This window comes from Bubalus bubalis, chromosome 4 (assembly GCF_019923935.1).
Source record: "Bubalus bubalis isolate 160015118507 breed Murrah chromosome 4, NDDB_SH_1, whole genome shotgun sequence".
In the NCBI taxonomy this organism is placed as follows: Eukaryota; Metazoa; Chordata; class Mammalia; order Artiodactyla; family Bovidae; genus Bubalus; species Bubalus bubalis.
The window spans coordinates 142,351,634-142,377,318 of record NC_059160.1 but is presented as its reverse complement, the minus strand read 5'-3'; the positions used below and the strand labels follow the sequence as shown (position 1 = coordinate 142,377,318).

The window sequence follows — 25,685 nt, the reverse complement described above, 5'->3', positions numbered from 1 at the left end:
GTCCGACTCTGTGATCCCATGGGCTGCAGCATGCCAGGCTTCCCTGTCCATGATGAACTCCCAGAGCTTGTTCAAACTCATGTCCATCGAGTTGGTGATGCCATCCAAGCATCTCATCCTCTATTGTCCCCTTCTCCTCCTTCCTTCAGTCTTTCCTGGTATCAGGGTCTTTTCCAGTGAGTCTGCTTTTCACATCAGGTGGCCAAAGTACTGGATTTTCAGCTTCAGCATCAGTCCTTCCAATGAATATTCAGGACTGATTTCCTTTAGGATTGACTGATTTGACTTCTGCAGTTCAAAGGACTCACAAGAGTCTTCTCCAACACCACATTTCCAAAGCATAAATAAATTCTGTGGCACTCAGTATTCTTGATAGTCTAACTCTCACATCCAAACATGACCACTGGAAAAAACATATCTTTGACTGGATGGACCTTTGTTGGCAGAGTAATGTCTTTGCTTTTTAATATGCTAAGTTTGTCATAGATTTTACTTTCAAGGAGCAAGTGTCTTAATTTCATGGCTGCAGTCACCATCTGCAGTGATTTTGGAGCCCAAGAAAATAAAGTCTGTCACTGTTTCCGTTGTTTCCCCATCTATTTGCCAAGAAGTTATGGGACTGGATGCCATGATCTTAGTTTTTTGAATGTTGAATTGTAAGCCAACATTTTCACTCTCCTCTTTCATTTTCATCAAGAGACTCTTTAGTTCTTCTTTGCTTTCTGCCATAAGGGTGATGTCATCTGCATATTTGAGGTTGTTGATATTTCTCCCAGCAATCTTGATTCCAGCTTGTGCTTCTTCTAGCCCTGCATTTCACATGATGTAGTCTGCATATAAGTTAAATAAGCAGGGTGATGATATACAGCCTTGACGTACTCCTTTCCCTATTTGGACCCAGTCTGTTGTTCCATGCCCAGTTTTAACTGTTTCTTCTTGACCTGCATATAGGTTTCTCAGAGCCAGCTCAGGTGGTCTGGTATTCCCATCTCTTGAAGAATTTTCCACAGTTTGTTGTGATCCACACAGTCAAAGGCTTTGACATAGTCAGTCAAGCAGAAGTAGATGTTTTTCTGGAACTCTCTTGCTTTTTCGATGATCCAATGGATGTTGGCAGTCTGATCTCTGGTTCCTCTGGCTTTTCTAAATCCAGCTTGAATATCTGAAAGTTCACGGTTCACATACTGTTGAAGCCTGGCTTGGAGAATTTTGAGCGTTACTTTGCTAGTGTATGAGATGAGTGCAATTGTGCAGTAGTTTGAATATTCTTTGACATTGTCTTTCTTTGAGATTGGAATGAAAACTGACCTTTTCCAGTCCTGTGGCCACTGCTGAGTTTTCCAAATTTGCTGGCATATTTAGTACAGCACTTTCACAGCATCATTTTTTAGGATTTGAAATAGCTCAACTGGAATTCCATCACCTCCACTAGCTTTGTTCACAGTGATGCTTTTTAATGCTCACTCGACTTCACATTCCAGGAAGTCTGGCTCTAGGTGAGTGATCACACCATCGTGGTTATCTGGATCATTAGGATCTTGCTGTATAGTTCTTCTGTGTATACTTGCCACCTCTTCTTAATATCTTCTGCTTCTGTTAGGTCCATATCTCCAGAGGATCTTCCAAACCCAGGGATCGAACCCAGGTCTCCCATATTTCAGGTGGATTCTATACCAGCTGAACCACAAGGGAAGCCCAAGAATACTGGAGTGGGTAGCCTATCCCTTCTCCAGCAGATCTTCCTGACCCAGGAATCAAAACAGGGTCTCCTGCATTGCAGGTGGATTCTTTACCAAATGAGCTATCAGAGAAGCCCTCACAGAGGATTCAGTTCAATTCAGTTGCTCAGTCATGTCCGATTCTTTGAGATCCCATGGACTATAGCACACCAGGCCTCCCTGTCCATCACCAACTCCCAGAGTTTACTCAAACTCATGTCATGTGATGTTGGTGATGCCATCCAACCATCTCATCCTCTGTCATCCCCTTCTTCTCCTGCCTTCAATCTTTCCCAGCATCAGGGTCTTTTCAAATGAGTCAGCTCTTCACATCAGGTGGCCAAAGTATTGGAGTTTCAGGTTCAGCATCAGTCCTTACAGTGAATATTTAGGACTGATTTCCTTTAGGATGTACTAAGGAAGAACTAAAGAGCCTCTTGAGGAAAGTGAAAGAGGAGAGTGAAAAAGCTGGCTTAAAACTGAACATTCAGAAAACTAGAATTCAAATTCAGAAAACGAAGATAATGGCATCTGGTCCCATCACTTCATGGCAAATAGATGGGGAAACAGTGGAAACAGTGACAGCCTTTATTTTCTTTAGCTCCAAAATCACTGCAGATGGTGACTTCAGCCATGAAATTAAAAGACACTTGCTCCTTGGAAGAAAAGTTATGACCAACCTAGACAGCTTATTAAAAAGCAAAGACATCACTTTTCCTACAAAGGTCTGTCTAGTCAAAGCTATGGTTTTTCCAATAGTCAGGTATAAATGTGAGAGTTGGGCTATATAGAAAGCTGAGCACCAAAGAACTGATGCTTTTGAACTGTGGTGTTGGAGAAACCTCTTGAGAGTCTGTCGGACAGTAGGAAGATCAAACCAGTCCATCCTAATGCAAATCAGTCCTGAATATTCATTGGAAGGACTGATGTTGAAGCTGAAACTCTAATACTTTGGCCACAGAGGATTCATGCCCCTCAAAAAGCCATTTGTTCTAACCCCTGAAGATTTGGTAAGGAGTTTTATAGCAGTGGTTCAAAGGTGGGTGCTGTTAACATCAGGGTATGTGCAGTTCCTCTACTCCTTTAATCTGACCCCTGTGATCTCCTCCTAGTGAGCTGCTGGTGTTCCTTTAATCTGGACTCAGGTGGTCTTTGGAAAGAAGAGTGCTAAGTAGTACCTTCCATTTGTTCAGGGTTTTAGTTCTATGAAGAGCTTGAAGATACTCTTAAGCAAATCCTTTGAGGTTGAACCTGGACCCTGTCCTAAGACCTCGGTATTATTTCTTGGCTCCTCCTCCCTTGCCAAGGTCCAGCCCTGGCTGATCCAGGGTATTCGAAGGGGAGACAGCTTCTGCGAGTTCACTGGATACCCTGGCTTTAATTAAATATTAATTAGAGATATAAAGAGTAATAGAATGAGGATAGCTCAGTAGGAAAATTCAGTGGAGAAAAGAGGCTGAGTAGCTTGGTTTACGCGGGAGACCAATAAAACTTCAAGACAAGATGCTTGCACCACTTACATAGGCCGCAGGCGTCCTTCCGTTCTCCCGAAGGAGAGGAGACACTGAGGCCTCCCCGGTCGGATCTTAGAAGCCCAGGCATAATTAGTAAGCATGGCGGGTTCCGCGCTCCAGATGGAGACTCAGCCTGAGTGAGAGAGAGAGCGACATGGGGAGACCAGTATTTCGAGGAACTGATCCCAATTCTTTATTTTCCAGGGTCTGTTTTTATACACTGAGGTGTTCTACAAAAGTCACGTGGGGTCAGCAGTCCTGACTTTTATTAAAGTCAGGTGCTTCGTACAGATGTATACAGAGGTCTTAGGGGTGTTACATCATCTTCTGGCCAGGGGGCCTGCTGACAATTTATGACCCTCTCCTTGTGACAGCGGTCAGTCAACACTTATTTCTCCAGGGGTGATTATTCTTAAAACAGACGCCACCTTCTGAAGGTACCAGATAAAGTTACATTCCTATAGGGTGAGGGTGTAGTGGGTTTTAATTAAGGAAAGAATTTACTTAGCCTAAGGTCTAACGTGATCAATATCAAAGGTTAATACTTATTTCTTCTATATATTCATTAATGTGTGTAAGGGCAGAGGATGTGGAGACTTAGCAATAAACATTGGCTCAACAAATGAAAAACCCTTCACCAATACAATTTCTAATCAGCCTGCTATACTATACTAATAGTTTTCTGACTTCTCTAAAGAACCTGTTTTTAGAAGGTTTAAAGCATCTTGTGCCTCTCACGGTTGGGAGGCTGTGAGCAATCACATGTGGCCGGACAAGCCTGTCAGGCAGGCTAGAGAACCTTCAGAGGAGTTTATAGATTGAAACACTCCTATCATGCCCAGGAATTATTATTAACTGGAGCTCTAAGTTAACTCCTTCTCCAAAAGTGGTTGTGGGGGACAGCCCCCCGTAAAGTCAGAGGTGTAGGTGAGAGCACAAAGTAGTAAAGTAGGCAGGCTCTGGTTATGGGGGTAGATGCTCGAGAATTTCCAGGGGGACCCCTGAGGCTCGATCCTGCCTTTGCGTATGTTGAGCCTCCTTCCTCATGACCTTTGCCATGGGTGGAGGTCCTCACACCGGCTCCCAACACTCCCTTGTCTCTGAATCCCCTCCTTTCTCTGATTAACAACTATTCACATCTGCCCTTTGGAACTCAAGGAAGGTCATGGAGGCTGAAGTCTATTCCCTACAAACAATAAATAGGGACAAAAAGTCTTTGTCACCAGGAGAGCCAGAAGGTCCTGCTCAGTTTCACCTTTGAGGACCACATGTAGTAAAGTGGTAGTGCCAGCTAAGTCACTTCAGTCTTGTCCGAATCTGTGTGACCCTATAGACTGCAGTTCACTAGGCTCCTCTGTCCATGGGATTCTCCAGGTAAGAATGCTGGAGTGGATTGCCATGCCTTCCTCCAGGGCACCTTCCTGATCCAGGGATTGAACCTGCGTCTCTTAGTCTCCTGCATTGGCAAGTGGGTTCTTTACCACTAGTGCCATTTTGGAAGCTCCATATGCAGTGAAAGTGATGTGTAATGAATTATTGAAATGTTCAGTATCACTGTATGGTGATAAAAGTTGATGTGAAGTGCACAATTGAACAGAAGTGAAAGGTATCATTTAGCTTTCTAAAGATACTAGCTTCCTCTCCATAGTCTTTCCTACATGAAAGAGGAAAGGAATTCCCTTTGGAGAGGAAGTGAACTCAGTTCAGTTCAATTCAGTTCAGTCGCTCAGTTGTGTCCGACTCTTTGCAACCCCATGAATCATAGCACGCCAGGCCTCCCTGTCCATCACCAACTCCCGGAGTTCACTCAGACTCACGTCCATCGAGTCAGTGATGCCATCCAGCCATCTCATCCTCTGTCATCCCCTTCTCCTCCTGTCCCCAATCCCTCCCAGCATCAGAGTCTTTTCCAATGAGTCAACTCTTCGCTTGAGGTGGCCAAAGTACTGGAGTTTCAGCTTTAGCATCATTCCTTCCAAAGAAATCCCAGGGCTGATCTCCTTCAGAATGGACTGGTTGGATCTCCTTGCAGTCCAAGGGACTCTCAAGAGTCTTCTCCAACACCACTTCAGTCCTAAATTTTATAAGTGAAAGTTCTGTAGGTGAAGGAGGGAAAGGACATTTCAAACAGAATTCAGGTGCAAATATGTGTTTGATGGTTGTAAGATATGAAATTGAGAGGCAGGAAAAGAGACAAGTGAAAACCAGAACTAAACCAAAATGAACTAATAATCTCCCTGCATGAAAAAAAACAAAAGCAAATTATGTATTGTAAGAATACACAAATGATAGCAACACATTTATATTTTTTAAAATGTATATTTAAATTGAATGTAGTAATTTAACACATTTAAATATAATGTGTTTTGAAAAATACAAGCACTGGTGTAACTCACACTCCTAACAGGATATAAAATAGAGATACAAAATACAACATGTAATTGTTCATTTGGGCCCCCTTCAAGTCACACCCTGTGTGTTGCACACCTGCAAGCTGATTTCTTTTACCATACCATTTTATCCAATTTAGAGTTTCATATAGGTGAACTGTGGAAATCTTGTTTCACTCAGCAAAATATTTTTTCAGTTCCTCCGTGTTGATGCCTTTGCCAGTAGTTTGAGCATTTTAGTATTGAGTAGTGCTCCTTTGAACTAATATACTAAAATTTATCCATTCTCATACTGATGAACTGTTGAGTAGTTTCTGGTTTGGGTTTGTTCAGTTCTTTTTCTTGACCTATATTTTAAATTTTCTTAAATACATGCTTAGTAGAATTATCTGGTCATAGATATATATTTAATTTTATAAGATGTTGCCAAATGTTTTTCACAAAATGTGGTATCATTTTACACTTTTACCTGCATTTAAGAGTTTCAAGTTGTTTCACATCATTGCCAACATTTGATGTGGCCAGTTTTTAAAATTTTAGTCATATTGCTGTTGCGTCACTTCAGTTGTGTCCGACTCTGTGCGACCCCATAGACGGCAGCCTACCAGGCTCCCCCGTCCCTGGGATTCTCCAGGCAAGAACACTGGAGTCATATTAGTGGAGGTTTAAATAGCATTCAGTTCTATAATGATATTTGGCATTGGTAAACAAAAAAAAAAATAGGTAATTTTCCTATGTTTATTGGCTATTTGTGTGTCTGATTTTGTGAAGTGTTCAAAATGTTTTGTCCATTATCAGTGTTTTTTATTTGACCTCTTGTTGGAGTTAAATATTCATCATACAAGTCCATTGTGAGATGTATGTATTATGAATATTCCAATTTGTGGCATGTCTACTCATATTTTTAAGTGTCTTTTTATGAACACTTTAGTTTGTCATTGCTTTATTATGTCCAAGAAATTTTTGCCTTGTCTAATATTGAAAATATGCTTTCTTCAAGAAGCTTTTCGCTTCTGCATTTTGCATTTATGAACTGTTTCAAATAACTTTTTACTTATGGTGTAAGAAAGGAATTGAGGTTCATTTAAAAAATATGGTTCCAGCACCAATTATTGAAGATATTTTCCCCCCATTAATTACTCTGGAGGCTTTGTTTAAAAAAAAAAAATATATATATATACACACACACACACACACACACAAACCATCTAAATGTGGATCTATTTCTGAACTCTTTTTTCTGTTTCATTGATTTACATATCTATACTTTTGTGCATTTTCTTAATAACTATAGCTTTATAGGAAGTTTTAAAATCCAGTCCTGTTATTAATCCTATATTGTTCTTCTTTTGAGATTGTTTTATGTTTTCTATATTCTTTGTATTTCCATAAATTTTAGAATCCATTTTCTATTTTCTACAATGAAATCCTGCTAAGATATTGATTGAGATAGTATTGAATCTACAGACAGATTTGACAGTAACAATATTTGCTTTCCCAATATCTATATCATAGCTATCGATGTAGGACTTCTTTGTTTCAGAAATGTTTCATTAGTTTTCAGTGTAGAGTTTTGTACATTTTTTGTTTAAATTTATCCTTGTAACTTTTTATGATTTTTAATGTGACTTCAAATGGTGTTGTTTTTAAATTTGATTTTCCACTAATTCATTGCTGTGTATACATATATAATTGATCTCTAACATTGATCTTACAGTCTTTGATCTGCCTAAGCTTCAGTTCAGTTCAGTCACTCAGTCGTGTCTGACTCTTTGCGACCCCATGAATCTCAGCACGCCAGTCCTCCCTGTCCATCACCAACTCCCGGAGTTCACTCAGACTCACGTCCATCGAGTCGGTGATGCCATCCAGCCATCTCGTCCTCTGACGTCCCCTTCTCCTCCTGCCCCCGATCCCTTCCAGCATCAGAGTCTTTTCCAATGAGTCAACTCTTCGCATGAGGTGGCCAAAGTACTGGAGTTTCAGCTTTAGCATCATTCCTTCCAAAGAAATCCCAGGGCTGATCTCCTTCAGAATGGACTGGTTGGATCTCCTTGCAGTCCAACGGACGCTCAAGAGTCTTCTCCAACACAGTCTATGATCTGCCTAAGCTTACAAGTCCTAATATTTCAATAATAGATTTCTTTGATTTTTCTGTGTCCACAATCACATTGTCTGTGAATCGTGTTGAACGACTAAGGTAGTCTTTCTTCTTCCTTTATGTTTGCTGTAGTTTTTAGTATTCTCCCTGCCTCATTGCATTGACTAAGACCTCCAGCATAATTAATGTTGGATAGAGGTGTAAGGAATGGACATTGTTGTCCTAACTACAAACCTAGAAGAAAACAACACTTGGTATTAGCTCTAGATTTATTTTTGGCGTTTACTTATGTTTATAATTGGCTGAGAGATTTTTTTTTATATAAAAAAATGGTAGTTGAATTTTCCCTAATACATTTTTTTGCTTACATTTATATGATCATATAATTTTCCCCTTTATTATGTTAATATAATGAATGATAGTAACTTCTTAATATTAAATCTTACATTCTTGAGATAAAGTTTACTTGGCTCAGGTGTATTATCCCTTTTTTTATAGTAGTAAATATGATTTGCTAACAGTTTGCTAAAATTTTTTGCATGCATAATTTTGATGGAAATTGGTTTGTGTGGTTTGGTGTTAGTGTTGTGTTGACATCATAAATGAGTTGGAGAATATTCATTCTGTATGTTTGAAAGATTCTGTACTGTATAAGATTAGTATGACTTAAAATTTTTGGTAGAATTCACTAGTGGAGCCATCTCAGTCTTAATTCTTTTGAATGTGTGAAACATTATTATATTTTATTTAGGAATATTTTACATCTTTTTTCACAGATGAGATCTACTTTTTCAAATTTTCTTAACTTTATTTTATTGTTGTTAAGTCACTAAGGCATGTCCAACCCTGCGACCCCATAGACTGCAGCACGCTAGGCTTCCCTATCCTTCACTATCTCCTGGAGTTGCTCAAACTCATATCCATTGAGTTGATGATACCATCCAACCATCTCATCCTCTGTCACTCCATTTTCCTCCTGCCCTCAATCTTTCTCAGTATCAAGGTCTTTTCCAATGAATCGACTCTTCACATTGTCTTAAGCATATACTAGCAAGTAAAATGCATTGAGAATCTTCACCATTTTTCTTTGTTCTGCAGAAATTTGTAATATATGAGAGTTTTTAAAAAGTTATGCTTTAAAAGTTTAATAAAAGAACTCATCCATTAAACCTTCAGAGCTTAAAGTCTATTTGAAATTATTTCAAAATATTTTGGCTACTTCACTAATTAGCCTATTCAGATGATCTTAAGTCAGTTTGGTCATTTTTTTTTCATAATGCAATCTGCTTTATTGAAATTTTAAAATTACATAGACATAATTATGTATAATGTTATAGGATTTTAAAATTTTCCAAACTTTTTATATTCTTAAAGAAATTCAGAACTTAAGGATTATATAGCATAGAATGTGTAAGAGTTAATGTGTAAATCTGTAAAGGAATAAGTTAAATCATAGAAAATTTATTGGAGATAACTTAAAATTATCTTCATTCATTCAATTTTTGTATAGTTGTAGTTTCTTGATGATTGTTTATGTTTTCATGACAAAATTGTATTATATTTTTCCAGAAATTTTAACAAAGACTTAAAAATTTATTTGGAACTTTGGAAAATTGCCTTATTTGATTTATCCCATTTGTTGCTTTAGTCTTTATTTCCATTTTCTGATAGCTAAATATCTCAAATATTTGTCTTACTGTTTTTTTTATGCAAAGCATTGTTCTTAGATTTCTCTTTCAATTCTTCAGTTTTACTTTTTGAAGTATTGCTCCATTTTATCAAACCTATAATTCAATGGATAGTAAGAAACATCAACCTACATACACTAAAAAAGACAACAAATACTGCCAAATAAGTTATGATAAAGGCTTCATATATTACTTATGCTTTTGATGTTATATTTAATTGAAAGAGCCCTTTTGAGTAATTTAGCATATTTTTAAAACATTTATCACTATTGTGTATACATTAAAGAGGAATATATAAGCACAATACATGGACTAAGTTATTACTTATCTCTTCACATTCATAAATCTAATTCTCCTAAATACCTTTTTATTTCAGAGTTATTTATATGAATGTTTTCTACCAATATTGTACTCTGTGCCACTCATAATACTGAAGATTCAATTTTACTTAAAGACCTTTGTTTAGTATTTTCTATAGTGAGACATCTAGTAATATTCTCTTAGCTTTTGTTTATCTTAGAATGTCTTTAAGCTTATTCTTAAAGGCTATTAAGTTCTTGATGCATAGGATTTTTTTTTTAGCAGTTGGAAAGTGACAGTGTTATTTGCTCAGTCCTGTCTGACTGTTTGCAACCCCACGGACTGTAGCCAGCCAAGCTCCTCTGTCCATGGAATTCTCTAGGCAAGAATACTGGAGTGGCTTGTCTTTCCCTTCTCCAGGCATTCTTCCCAACCCAGGGATTGAACCCGAGTCTCCTGCATTACAAGCTGCAGTACAAGCAAATTCATTCTCATCTGAGCCACCTGGGAAGCTTTATGGTGTCATATACTTGTCCATCAGCTTCCATGGGTTCCATTGGAAAGGCAAGCAACATTCGTATTTTGTTTCCCTAAATGTAGTGAGCCTTTATCTCTGGTTGCTTTTATATATTTAACTTTTTTAAACACTTTTTTTCTTTTGGCTGTTGCATGTGGGATCTTAATTCTCTGACCAGGGATAGAACCTTGGGCCACAGCAGTGAAAGCACATAATCTTAACCACTGGACCACTAGGAAATCCTCCTCTGGTTGCCTTTATTAAAAAAAAAAAAATTTATTGGAGTATTGTTGCTTTACAATGTTCTGCTGTACAGCAGAGTGAATCAGCTATATATATACCTACCTATATCCCCCCTTTCTTGGATTTCCTTTCCATTTAGGTCACCACAGAGCACTGAGTAGAGTTCCCTGTGTTATACAGTACATTCTCATTAGTTAGCTATTTTATAATTATTATCAATATTATATATATGTCAATCTCAATCTCTCAATTCATCCCATCACCCCCCCACCTCACTGTCTAAAACTTGAACTTTAGTGATGCAAATCACTAGATGCAAATTATACTGTGATGTGCCTAGTTCCCTTTTCCTTAAATTTATTGTTTGAGGTTCACTAAGATTGTTAAGTTGCTTCAGTCGTGTCCGACTCTATATGACCCCATAGACAGAAGCCCACCAAGCTCCCTCCCTGGGATTCTCCAGGCAAGAACACTGGAGTGGGTTGCCATTTCCTTCTCCATGCATGAAAGTGAAAAGTGAAAGTGAAGTTGCTCAGTCATGACCGACCCTCAGCGACCCCATGGACTTCAGCCTTCCAGGCTCCTCCATCCATGGGATTTTCCAGGCAAGAGTACTGGAGTGGGGTGCCATTGCCTTCTCCAAAAACTATGGGTTTTTTTTTTTTTCCTTTCTTCAGATTTGTAAAATTATCAACCATTATTTTTTAAAATATTGCCTCAGTCTCTTTCTCTTTATACTCTTGGTTTGGGACTTCTATTAAATGAATGTTAGACTTTCAGACCATGTTCACACTTTCTCTTAAGTTCATCCCTGTGGTTTGCTTCCTCCACTTCCATGCTTCAGTTTGGCTATTTGTATAGACTTTTCTTCAGATTTACTAATTCCATCTTCTTCCATGTCCATTCTGCTATTAATCCTGTATAATGAGTTTTTAACTTCAGATATTGTATTTTTCATTCCTAAAATGTCTATATGATACATTGTAGATTCAAATTTTCTGTGGAAAACTCTATATTTTCATACATTTTGTTCATTTACTACTCATTTTCATTCAAGTACTAATCATAGATATTTTGAAGTCCTTATCTGTTAACTCCATTATCTGAAAAAACCTCTGGCTGAAATCCATCTCCATTGGTCTTTAAATATTTTATAATTCACCTTTTCCTCATCTCTCTGATTGACTATTTAATTTTTATTGTAAACTTAACATTGTAGAACATATATTTTAGAGACTCTGGATTATTTTAATCTTTCTTTAAGAATGTTGAATTTTTTTTCTGACTGTGAGTTAAACCATTGACAGATCATTTTGATTCTGTCAAAGCTTGATCTGTGTTCCCTTTTTAGTTTTTAAACCATGCATTTTTCCCCCCTTTCCTTTTTACTGAGCAAGGAAATCTCTCTAGTGGCTTGATGTTTACTAAGAAGTAGTATATATGCATTACCTTTGAATTATACTGTTTAATTGTATACTTTGTTTTGCTAGGGCTTCTGTGGTGGCTCAGATGGTAAGCTGGCTGAATCCACATCAGATCTATAAATGGAGGATAGATTAATGCATATGGCTTATAAAACAGTTGTAGATATCTAGCAGCTATTTGGGCTTCCCTAGTGGCTCAGCGATAAAGAATCTGCCTGGAATTCAGGAGACCCAGATTCGATCCCTGGGTTGGGAATAACCCTGGAGGAGGGCATGGCAACCCACTCTAGTACTCTTGCCTAGAGAATCCCATGAACAGAGGAGCTTGGTGGGCTGTAGTCCATAGGGTCACACAGAGTTGGATACAACTGAAGGGACTAAGCAGCATCAGCAGCCATTTATCTAATATAACTTAACAGTTTGAAATACTGTATTTTATGCCTATATTTTAGGTTTCTGAGACCTTGGACAGGTAAAGTACATGACAAAAAGACTACAGTACTCACCATTGTGCTGATATTAGAATCTTTGTATGACCTCTCCACTTAAGAGTTTACCTGTTTGGGCCTCAACTCCTAGAATTCAATACGCTATGTCTAGTTCCCTTCATTTTGTACCCAATATTTTCTGAGGTATGGAATCTCAAATCAGACATAGAAAGACCTACGCTTCTAAATTGGGTAGGCAATGCTTTGCTAATCTGAAATAGTTATATTTAAATGAATTAGAGTTTTCTAAACTTTCATATTACATCCTAAACATGCATTATTACACCATTTCACATTTTTTTTGTATCAAAACACCACCTGTACTATTATTTGCTAGTATTTTCCTTTAAACAAGCTTTAAATCAGCTCACTTAAAAAAAATAAGAAAAAAAAACTGACCTAATTCTAAGAGATTAAGCCTAATAACATTCAATAATTTTAAACTTAGGTTAACTGCAGGACATAGTTGTCAATATTGTTATTAATTTTCAACTTTTTCTGTATGTTTTTACAGGGGTTGTGAAAACAGAGGAGACTGAGTAATATGTTCTAGCTAAATTAGATTTGGTATTTCTAAGCTTTAATTATTTTTAATATTAACTTTTCAAATTTAAATTTTTATTTTTATACAAACTTTAATTATTATTTGACAATGGAGATATAAATAATTTTTTAAAGTTCCAATCTGCAAGTGGATAGTTTGTCTCTGCTAAGCTAATTACCAAATGTCAAGAAGAATGTAGGTAATAAAGTGTTAATAGTCTTTTGTGGTAAGATATAGATCAAAGGCCAATCTAGGTACTTATCTGAATGAATCTATAATAATTTAAAAGGGTTTTGATACCTGGTTTGTTGACATTATAAAATTGAGGGGAGGTGTTAAATGAGGTGTGTGTGTGTGAAGTCGCTCAGTCGTGTCCAACTCTTTGCGACCCCGTGGACTGTAGCCTACCAGGCTTCTCCATCCATGGGATTCTCCAGGCAAGAATACTGGAGTGGGTTACCATTTCCTTCTCCAGGGGATCTTCCCAATCTAGGGATCGAACGTAGTAAGTATAAAATTATTGTGACGGTTACATGTCACATGTGCAAATAATTGTTTATTTTCATCTTAGCTTACTTTTGTTACTCCCTGAGCTTACCTTAATATGTAGAGTGAAGAAAATAAACCAAGGACCACCCTGCCCTATTTCTCCAAACTGAACTACAATAACCAACTCAGTGGACATGAGTTTGAGCAAACTCCAGGAGATAGTAAAAGACAGGGAAACCTGATGTGCTGCAGTCCATGGGGTCTCAAAGAGTTGGAAATGACTTAGTTACTGAATAACAAATAATCTGAGGCCTCAGGTAAGGACAACACAGAAACTTAGTTCCAAATCTTGGTTTGGTTTTCCCTTCAAAAAAGAAAAAAAAACAATCTCCTTTAGAAACAGGAAAATCTTTCTTTGTCACATACAGAGCTATCGACAGTGTCAATATGTGTTACTTGCTTTATGCCAAATTCAAGGTCACAATGGTGCTATGCTCTCCTAGCTTTACCTAGGGAAAAAAGTTATTAAGAGGAACAAATAAAGGGAAATTGAATGGTTCTGGGTTAAACGGCTGGAAAGCACTTAAAGGGTTTCCTTTATTTTGCCATTTATTCATGCACAATGGCTTCAGTATTTAAATGTGTTCCTTTTTATTGCCGAATCCATTGAGGCAGTGAACTGTGTCTTTGTGGGGCTGCTTGTGTGGTGTAAATGAATGATTGTCATCCTGGGAACCATAATTTAACCGCACATAGGCATCACCTAGCTGAAAGTATTTTGCCACCATGTAAGTACTGAGGTGATATATTTAAATTATTTTTCAGCTTCAAGAAATATGCCTCCTCTGTGGTGGGACTTTGTGTAGGTCTGAGGAATTGGGAATAAACAGTTTGAATACAGAAAACACAATTACTTGAGACACTTTGTGGTCATCAAATTGACTTTCTTGTCCTTGTTATTCAGTAAGAAATAAATTCATAAGCTTTTCACTAATTCCAGTGGTTTCTTCCTTGTAATTGTGATAACAGATTCTAAACCCAAAGAATAGTTATAGGAAATACAAGAAGAAAGTTATGATGATGAGAATAATAAAAAATGATAATAAGCCTGTGTGGACTAGCTGAAGCATCGATACTGTTGCCGAGTGATGGCTCTATCATCCTGATGGGATCAGTTTTTCGTCAGATGGCTCAAGGTCTCAGGAGCCTTTGTGCTTTTGAATATAACTAAGGCTTATTTCATTCATTCATTCATTTTTAATATTTACTTGGTCTTTCAAACTGCTATCTTTTATATTGGTTTTGATCCATGACACTTCCCCAACTTATTCAAGCAACGAGTATTTGTTTAAGGCTTAAAAACTGACACATTTAATTGGAATTTTGCTGAGTGTTCTCTATATTTCTGGGTCTTTTACATGTTATCTCTATGCCCTTCTAAGCCATGACTTAATTTTGCTTTAACCAGATTTTTCAGGGTCTATTTCTGGCCAGGTAATTTGATATTAAATGCTTGATATTAAAATCTACTAGCCTGCAATTAAATGGTTGCCTGAACAGAAGGTGAGTGGGACACTTTGATCTTTAGTGACTCAAAGTTCCAAATTTGCCTGTGTATTACTGAATCTGTGATTAATGTTTGTGAGAAAATAAGCTTGATATAACTTCAGTAAGGGGGAAAGGTCAGGAATGTGGTTCTAATGCAGAATAAATAGAAGTGCTGTTTATGTAGTTGCAAATATCGTTGTACTGACACATCCACAAAGCAGAGCCAGATGTCACGAGCCTATTTAATAAGCATGGAAATAACAGCAAAAGTTCAAAGGATGCTCTAATAAAAACTTTTCAAATGCGGATAAGCATTTAAAATATATGATATATAGCAAAAAAATAAGGACTTTACCAATTATAATTTTCTTAATGTACTTGATTCTATTTCCTCTTCCTTACAATGTAAATAATCCTATTCTACCTCAGAGTGGCTACTGAAGTAGATAAAATACACATACAGAAAACACAACAGTTCCTGGTAGATGATAGATATTTGACAATGAGATAATTTTTTCCTGTTCTTTTTTAAAACTGAAGTATAGTTGATTTACAATGTTGTGTTAGTTTCAAGTGTACAGAAGATTAATTCAGTTTTATTTTATGTATATAGGTATGTATATAGATTTCAGATTATTTTCCATTATAAGAAAAATTTCCCCCAAAAAATATAGAAAGGAAGATTCAGATCTATTAGTTGGTGAAATTAAGTATGATATAGGCAAACAAACAGACCAACAAAAAAACAACTGTGAAAAAAATATCTGTAGGAATGAAAGTTAAGAATTCAATGAAAAAGTGATTTTTTTCATATTATCTTCCATTATTGGTTATTACAAGATATTAACTATAGCTCCTTATGCTACACAGTAAATACCTGTTGCCTATCCATTTTATGTATAGTAGTTTGTCTGTTAATCCCATACCCAAAATTTATCCCTGCCCTACTCCCTTTCAGCAACCTTAAATTTGTTTCCTATGTCTGTGAGTCTGTTTCTAATCGTTTATAGACCCATTTGTATTATTCTTTTTAGATTCAATATGTAAATTATATCATATAATATTTGTCTTTTTCTATATGACTACACATCATTTTTCTAGCTCCATCTCAGTTCAGTTCAGTCACTCAGTCGTGTCTGACTCTTTGCAACCCCATGAATCGCAGCACACCAGGCCTCACTGTCCATCACCAACTCCTGGGGTTCACCCAAACTTATGTGCATCGAGTCGGTGATGCCATCCAGCCATCTTATCCTCTGTCGTCCCCTTCTCCTCCTGCCCCCAGTCCCTCCCAGTATCAGGGACTTTTCCAATGAGTCAGGTCTTCGCATCAGGTGGCCAAAGTTCTGGAGTTTCAGCCTCAGCATCAGCCCTTCCAATGAACACCCAGGACTGATCTCCTTCAGAATGGACTGGTTGGATCTCCTTGCAGTCCAAGGGACTCTCAAGAGTCTTCTCCAACACCACAGTTCAAAAGCATCAGTTTTTCGGCACTCAGCTTTCTTCACAGTCCAACTCTCACAACCATACATGACTACTGGAAAAACCATAGCCTTGACTAGATGGACCTTTGCTGGAAAAGTAATATCTCTGCTTTTGAATATGCTATCTAGGTTGGTCATAACTTTCCTTGCAAGGAGTAAGCGTCTTTTAATTTCATGGCTGCAATCACCATCTGCAGTGATTTTGGGGCCCAAAAAATAAAGTCTGACACTGTTTCCACTGTTTCCCCATCTATTTCCCATGAAGTGATGGGACCAGATGCCATGATCTTCGTTTTCTGAATGTTGAGCTTTAAGCCAACTTTATCACTCTCCTCTTTCACCTTCATCAAGAGGCTTTTTAGCTCCTCTTCACTTTCTGCCATAAGGGTGGTGTCATCTGCATACCTGAGGTTATTGATATTTCTCCCGGCAATCTTGATTCCAGCTGTTGCTTCTTCCAGCCCAGTGTTTCTCATGATGTACTCTGCATAGAAGTTAAATAAGCAGGGTGACACTATACAGCCTTGACGTACTCCTTTTCCTGTTTGGAACCAGTCTGTTCTATGTCCAGTTCTAACCGTTGCTTCCTGATCTGCATACAGGTTTCTCAAGAGGCAGGTTAGGTGGTCTGGTATTCCCATCTCTTTCAGGATTTTCCACAATTTATTGTGATCCACACAGTCAAAGGTTTTGGCATAGTCAATAAAGCAGAAATAGATCCTTTTATATTATTGTAAATAGCAGTATTTAATTTTTTTTTATAGCTAAGTAATATTCCTCCACATGTATGGAAACTTTTAAGTTTGATTTGGCCACATTTGTTTATTTTTCCTTCTCTTCATTTTGCCTTGAGAGGCTGAAAAAATAATGGTAAGATTTATGTCAGAGAATATTTTGCCTATGTTCTCTTCCAGGAGTTTTATGATGTCATGTCATTCATTCAGGCCTTCAAACCCTTTTGAGTTTTTTTTTTTTTTTTATATATATGGTTCAAGGGAGTGTTCTAATTTCATTGATTTACATGTAACTGTCCAGTTTTACTAGCACTACTTGATGAAAAGATTGTCTTTTCTTCAATGTATATTCTTGCCTTCTTTGTGGTAGATTAATTGACCTTACCTGTGTGGGTTTATTTCTTGGTTTGTGATTTTGTTTCATTGATCTGTATATCTATTTTTGTACCAATACTACACTGTTTTAATTACTTTAGCTATGTAACTAGCATTATCTGATATATCGAAGTGTTATACCTCCAACTTTGTTCTTTTTCCTCAGAATTGCTTTGGCAATTCAGGGTCTGTTGTGGTTACATATAAACTATAGGATATTAAAAATGTCATAGCCATTTTGATAGGGATTGTATTAAATATGTAGATTTCTTTGGGTAATATGGCCATTTTGCTGATAGTAATACTTTTCTTCTGGGAAAATGACATATCTTTCCATTTCTTTGAACCATCTTCAGTTTCCTATATCAGTTTTCTTTAGTTTATGGTGTATAGGTTTTTTACTTTCTTGGTTAACTTTATTCCTAGGTTTTGTTTTGTGATTTTAAACAGGATTGCTTTTTACTTTTTCTGATATTTCATTGTTGATATAAAGAAATGTATCAGATTTCTGTATATTAATCTTGTATTCTGTAACCTAGGTGAATTCATTTATTCTGTTTTTGTGTAGAGACTTCTAGCTGAGTTGAGTTGCTCAGTCATGTCCGACTCTTTGTGACCCCATGGACTGCAGCATGCCAGGCTTCCCTGTCCATCAGTGGCTCCAAGAGCTTGCTCAAACTCATGTCCACTGAGTCAGTGATGTCATCCAACATCTCATCCTCTGTCATCCCTTTCTCCTCCTGCCTTCAATCTTGCCCAGCATCAAGGTCTTTTCTAAGGAGTCAGTTCTTCATATCAGGTGGCCAAAATATTGGAGTTTCAGCTTCAGCATCAGTCCTTCCAATGAATATTTAGGATTTCATTTAGGAGGGATTGATTGGATCTCCTTGCAGTCCGAGGGACTCGCAAGATTCTTCTCCAACACCACAGTTCAAAAGTATCAGTTCTTTGGTGCTCAGTTTTCTTTATAGCCCAACTCTCATATCCTACTGAAAAAATGACTAGTGGAGAAACCACAGTTTTAAAAGATGGACCTTTGTTGGCAAAGTAACGTCTCTGCTTTTTAATACACTGTCTAGGTTGGTCATACCTTTTCTTCCAAAGAGCAAGTGTCTTTTAATTTCATGGCTGCAGTCACCATTGGCAGTGATTTTAGAGCCCAAAAGTAAAGTCTGTTACTGTTTCCATTGTTCCCCCATCTATTTGTTATGAAGTGATGGACATGGATGCCCCGATCTTCGTTTCTTGAATGTTGAATTTTAAGACAGCTTTTTCACTCTCCTCTGTCACTTTCTTTGTGAGGCTCTTTAGTTCTTCTTCACTTTCTGCCATAAGGGTAATGTCATCTGCGAACTTGAGGTTATTGATATTTCTCCCACAATCTTGATTCCAGCTTGGCTTCCCTGGTGGCTCAGATGGTAAAGAGTCTACTTGCAGTGTGGGAGACCCATGTTCAACCCCTGGTTTGGGAAGATTCCCTGGAGAAGGAAATGGCAATCCACTCCAGTATTCTTGCCTGGGAAATCTCATGGATGGAGGATCCTGGTAGGTTACAGTCCAATGGGTCCCAAAGAGTCAGACATGACTGAGTGACTTCACTTCTTATGCTTCATCCAGCCCTGCATTTAGCATGACATACTCTGCATATAAGGTAAATAAGCAGGGTGACAATATATAGCCTTGACGTACTCCTTTTCCAATTTGGAACCAGTCTGTTGTTCCATGTCTAGTTCTAACTGTTGCTTCTTGACCTGCCTATAGATTTTTCAGGAGGCAGGTAAGGTGATCTCTTATTCCCATCTCTTGAAGAATTTTCTACAGTTTGTTGTGATCTACACAGTCAAAGCCTTTGACATAATCAATAAAGCAGAAGTAGATGTTTTTCTGGTATTTTCTTGCCTTTTTGATGATCCAGTAGATGTTGGAAATTTGATCTCTAGTGCCTCTACCTTTTCTAAATACAGCTTATACATCTGGAAGTTCATGGTTCACATACTGTTGAAGCCTGGCTTGAAGAATTTTGAGCATTACTCGCTAGCCTGTGAAATGAGTGCAATTGTGCAGTAGTTTGAACATTCTTGGGCATTGTCTTTGTTTGGGATTGAATGAAAAGTGACCTTTTCCAGTCCTGTGGCCACTGCTGAGTTTTCCAAATGTGCTGGCATATTGAGTGCAGCATTTTAACAGCATCATCCTATAAGATTTGAAATAGCTCAATTGGAACTGATAGCTTTTATGTAGTGACTGTAGGGTTCTGTATATAAACTATTCTGTTATCTGAGAAAGGGACACTTATCACTTCACTTCCAATTTGGATACAAATTTTTCAGTTGAGTTTGCTAATATTTTCTGAGGATTTTTTACATCTATGTTCATCAAAGATATTAGTTTGCAATATTCTTCTTCTTATTTTTTCTTTTTTAATAGTTGTCTTTGTCTATATTTGGTGTCAGGGTGATGATGGCCTCATAGACTGAATTTAGGAGTATTTCCTCCTCTTCAATATGTTGGAATAGTTTGAGTGAAAGGATTGGTATAAATTCTTCTTTGTATTTTTAGTAAAATCTGGCAGTGAAGACATCTGGTCCGGACTTTTGACTCAACTTCCCATTTACAGATGAAGCAATTTCTGTATCAGTTCAATTCAGTTGCTCAGTCGTGTCCAACTCTTTGCGACCCCATGAACTGCAGCATGCAGGCCTCCCTGCCATCACCAACTCCTGGAGTTTACCCAAACTCATGTCCATTGAGTTGGTGATGCCATCCAACCATCTCATCCTCTGTCATCTCTTTCTCCTCCTGCCCTCAATCTTTCCCAGCATCAGGGTCTTTTCAAATGAGTCAGCTCTTCGCATCAGGTGGCCAAAGTATTGGAGTTTCAGCTTCAACATCAGTCCTTCCAATGAACACCCAGGACTGATCTCCTTTAGGATGGACTGGTTGGATCTCCTTGCAGTCCAATGGAGTCTCAAGAGTCTTCTCCAACACCACAGTTCAAAAGCATCAATTCTTCGGGGCTCTGCTTTCTTTGTAGTCCAACTCTCACATCTATACACGACTACTGGAAAAACCATAGCTTTGACTAGACAGACCTTTGTTGACAAAGTAATGTCTCTGCTTTTTAATATGCTATCTAGGTTGGTCATAACATTCCTTCAATGAGTAAGTGTCTTTTAATTTCATGGCTGCAATCACCATCTGCAGTGATTTCCAAGCCCCCCAAAATAAAGTCTGTCACTGTTTCCTCTATTTCCCAATCTATTTGCCATGAAGTGATGGAATCAGATGCCATGATCTTTGTTTTCTGAATGTTGAGCTTTAAGCCAACTTTTTCACTCTCCTCTTTCACTTTCATCAAGAGGCTCTTTAGTTCTTCTTCGCTTTCTGCCATAAGGGTGGTGTCATCTGCATATCTGAGGTTATTGATATTTCTCCCAGCAATCTTGATTTCTGTATATACTAACTAAAATTCCATATTCTGTTTATCAGTGAAAATCAATAATTAGAAAACCCTTTAACACTCTTGTGAACTTGTAAAAAAGATGAATACCTAAATAGGATAGCTTTTAGGAAAACTCCTGCTCATATGTGTGTGACTAGGCAACCTTTAGAAGTTTATTTTAGAATAGTATAATTACTCCTCATAATATCTTCCATGATTTTCCCTAATATTATAGCTACTATTCTAGAATAGATTTTTTTGATATTTCAGAAACAGATGAGAGAGTGCCAGGTGGTAATTGATTTTTGACATTGATAACATTAAGGTGATTGTATACGATTTTGTGCCAGAATACAAGGCATAAAGAAAAGAACAGAAAATTTGGGTGTCTGAGCAATATGGGATTTAGTTATCAGTAATTGATTTATTCTATATCCTTGCTACTCAAAGTATGCTTCATAGACTTGCTGTATCAGTATCACTGGGGAGCTTGTTAGTAATGCAAAATTTTAGGCTCCATGAAGAACTAAAGAATCAGAAGCTACACTTTAACAAGATCCACAGGTAATTCTTATGAACATTGAAATTTGAGAAACAGTGCTCTGGAACACTTAAAACTTAAAATTATGCTTTATATGAATTAATGATACTGGGTTACAAATTAAAAATAGTGTAATATGAAGAATATTAATAGACATCATGACAATATTTATAAATTATAGTTGATTTCAGCTACCTTTTAAACCCCAAGACCAAAACAAATGTAAATTACATATTTTTAGAAAAAATAATTACAAGCTAAATGTTAAAGGAGGTTATATATATATTAAAATGTCTTGGACTTCCCTTGTGGCTCAGCTGATAAAGAATCCACCCGCAATGCAGGAGACCTGGGTTTGATCCCTGGTTTGGGAAGATCCCCTGGAAAAGGGAAAGACTGCCCACTCCAGTATTCTGGCCTGGAGAATTCCATGGAATGTATAGTCCATGGGGTCACAAAGAGTTGCACATGACTGAATGACTTTCACTTTCAATACATAATATAATATATACAATATAAAATACAATTTTATAATATATATATATGTTCTAGAAAACAAGATTTTAAGTCAGCATTTGGTATATCAAAGCTACACAGGCAACTGGTGAAAAAAATTAAAGAGGTAAATGTCTCATCTTAATTTATAATTTGTAAACATAACATTACCAGTCTTTTAAAATTACCTCACAAAATAGTCCTTTAGAAGTATTGTTGTTCTTTCATACGACATGCCACTTTCCTTGTGAAATCTTTTATATTATGCAGCTGTACAAATTGAACTTAGTGGACAAATGTAAAATGTAGGCCTTATATATTGAAATAAACATTGGTAAGATATTGTATTTCACAGAGTACTGATTACTCAGGTAATAAAATATTAATTGTAATAAGGTCCACTCAGTCTCAGTATATTTTTTAATTTAGTTGTAGTAGTAACTCATTTAAAAAAAATGCAGTATAGTTGCTTTACAATATTGTGTTAGTTACGTACGATGAAGTGAACGAGCTGTAAAATGAGGTGAATGAGCTATATATATATATGTATATCCTCTCTTTCTTGAGCCTCCCCTGCCCATTCCACACCTCTAGATCACCAGAGAGCACCAAGCTATGCTATACAGCAGGTTCCCATTAGCTGATTTACACATGGTAGCATGCATATTTTTATATGAATATTGGGTTGACATATCTGTTGTTTAGTCACTAAGTCATGTCCTACTCTTTTGTGACCCCATGGACTATAGCCGACTAGGCTCCTCTGTTCATGAGATTTCCCAGACAAGATTATTGGATTGGGTTGTCATTTCCTTCTCCAAGAAATCTTCCTGACCCTAGGGTTGAACCCATATCTCCTGCATTGCAGGCAGTTTCTTTACCACTGATAAGCTTGGTCTTTCCTTACATATATACAGTACCAATATTCTTATATTAATAAAAATACCTAATATCCTTATAAATATATGATTAATTCATTAGCTTATTCAGTAATAATAATTTCATATTATAAGTGTCAGGCATATACTAGGTACTGGAAAAAATGGTGAACAAAAATTCAGTCCTTTGCCCTCCTAGTATTTCCAGTCTACTTATTGGGAGAGATGGACATTAATAAATGATTGACAAAAATAATTTATAAGTTGTAACAAGCATCTCTGAGTGTTGTGAGTCTAGGAAGGCTTTCTGGCAGATTGGAACTGAGATCTCAAGGATGAGTAGGAAATACCCAGGATCTGAATACATTAAGTGGGTATGGGAAGAGAATTTTGAGTTGAGAAAATAGCAAGGACTGAGCCCTGTGGAGAAGGAGGAAATGACATGTTTAAACATCTGGAAAGCTATAATGATTGGAACATAAATGTAAAGAGGTGACCTGAGACCAAGCTGGAGAGATGGTTAGGCAGAGGTCAAATGACTTTAACATATAAAACTTTAGGAGCTTTGGGATGTAGAGCTTTGGGTCCCTGTTTGATATCTTTTAAAGAGAAACCATTGATGGGTTTTAAAGTAGGTGATGTGACATGATGGGAATTTCTAATTGATTTCTTTCAAAATCACACTGTCTTCAAATTTGAGAATGCATTGGCTAAGAGGCTGGGAGGGTGAAAGTTATAGGTAGATCAGTTAGAGAATGGTAACAGTAGTACAGGCATTAAAGGATTATGGTAGTGAAGATAAAAGTGAGTGGATTCCAGCAGTATAAATAAAAGGCTTTGATGAGCTATTGACTAGAAGAGGAGGAGCTGTAGTGTATCTGCATTTCCAGGGCAAGGCTCTTCATGGCTGGTGCTGAAGAAATCCAAGTCTGGATGGAAAGGTCAGAAGTTTTAGACATGAAGATGTCCTTTGGTTCAAGTTTTATTAAGGGAAAAAAAAAAATATATATATATGTATATATGTTCATTGTATCACTATGGTATATCACAAAATATGTAACTTTTCAGTGGTTCTTTGATATTCAGCTCACATCTCTCTGCCCCAGAGCTTATGTTCTGTATGGGATTGTATCCTTTTTTCATTGCCTAATGGTCCTCTTTTGTGCCTCATACTACTCTTGTCAAATATATTCATTGCTAGAGTATTGCTCTTTGTACAAGTGGTTATTTTCAGTTAATATCTGCTAATCTCATAACTTAAGGTCCATTTCTAGAACCAAGTGTTTAGCAGTATGGGAGAAAATAACCTAGCAGTTAAAACCTCAGGAGTCAGACATACCTGTGTCCTAAGTCTGGCTGTGTCACATTGTAGCTCTGTGTTCATGAGGAACAGTGCGTTCCTCTGAGCCTGTTTGCTTTTGCTTTTACCAAAAGCAGACAGTGATTATTTAATAGGGTTATTTAGAGGGCTCAACATAATGTCTGTAGATCCTGTGCTTGGTACATTACAAGTAAACTATTAACATTTGACATTATTGTTGTTATATTATTGGTATTTTTAGCCTTTGCTTCTCTTCCATGCAGTCTGCAAAATATTGGTCGTGATTTTACTTGTTATTTCAAAAATAATATTCTTGTCCCTTAGCTCATTTTCTCTTTAACTTGAAAGTTTCTGTCTAGTAGAGAGATGGAGGTGAGGATAGGGAACATTTTTTCAGTTAGAGATGCCTCCTAATCGAGGCACAGTGATTATAAAGAGTCACCAGTTATGCCTTGTAATTGCTGTGTGTCAATATCTTTTCTCCTTCACCTCTTCAGCAGCAAGTGTTGCCAAGCTAACATTCAGCATCCTGCCCCTACCAGAACACTGATGACTTAAGTATGTAGAGACTCTAATACCAGTAAGCACCAGTTACCCACATGCTGCTCCTGGCCCCTGATTGTTGCCTGCCCATGCCTGGCCATGCACCCCTGCTTGTCAAAATACTTTGAATATCACCACCTGGTATATCCACCCCATGTTCAAATTTAACTGCCTTGTGCACAATGTTAGCCTGTATCAGTACAGGAAATATTCTTCTTCATTATAATACTAAGAACCCACAAGAATTTTTACTCTTCCATAAGTCATTATAAAAAAAGGTAAAATCTTGGTTAAGTGGATGATGCTGTGAAAGTGCTGCACTCAATATGCCAGCGAATTTGGAAAACTCAGCAGTGGACACAGGACTGGAAAAGGTCAGTTTTCATTCCAGTCCCAAAGAAAGGCAATGCCAAAGAATGCTCAAACTACTGCACAATTGCACTCATCTCACACGCTGTAAAGTAGTACTCAAAATTCTCCAAGCCAGGCTTTAGCAATATGTGAACCGTGAACTTCCTGATATGCAAGCTGCTTTTAGAAAAGGCAGAGGAACCAGAGATCAAATTGCCAACATCCGCTGGATCATGGAAAAAGCAAGAGAGTTCCAGAAAAGCATCTATTTCTGCTTTATTGACTATGCCAAAGCCTTTGACTGTGTGGATCACAATAAACTGTGGACAATTCTGAAAGAGATGGGAATACCAGACCACCTGATCTGCCTCTTGTGAAATTTGTATGCAGGTCAGGAGGCAACAGTTAGAACTGGACATGGAACAACAGACTGGTTCCAAATAGGAAAAGGAGTACGTCAAGGCTGTATATTGTCACCCTGTTTATTTAACTTATATGCAGAGTACATCATGAGAAACGCTGGACTGGAAGAAACACAGCTGGACTCAAGCTTGCCG

The 25,685-nt window shown here is 37.4% G+C and overlaps 1 protein-coding gene and 1 long non-coding RNA gene across 9 annotated transcripts in view; both read left to right on the top strand.

Annotated features, from left to right (window-relative positions):
* Positions 1-25,685, top strand: part of CTNNA3 (catenin alpha 3) — a 1,922,732-nt gene that overhangs the window by 961,873 nt on the left and 935,174 nt on the right. The gene's annotated exons all lie outside the window — the stretch shown is intronic.
* The window catches only part of LOC123333434, a 37,354-nt gene that overhangs the window by 1,792 nt on the left and 9,877 nt on the right, over positions 1-25,685 (top strand). The gene's annotated exons all lie outside the window — the stretch shown is intronic.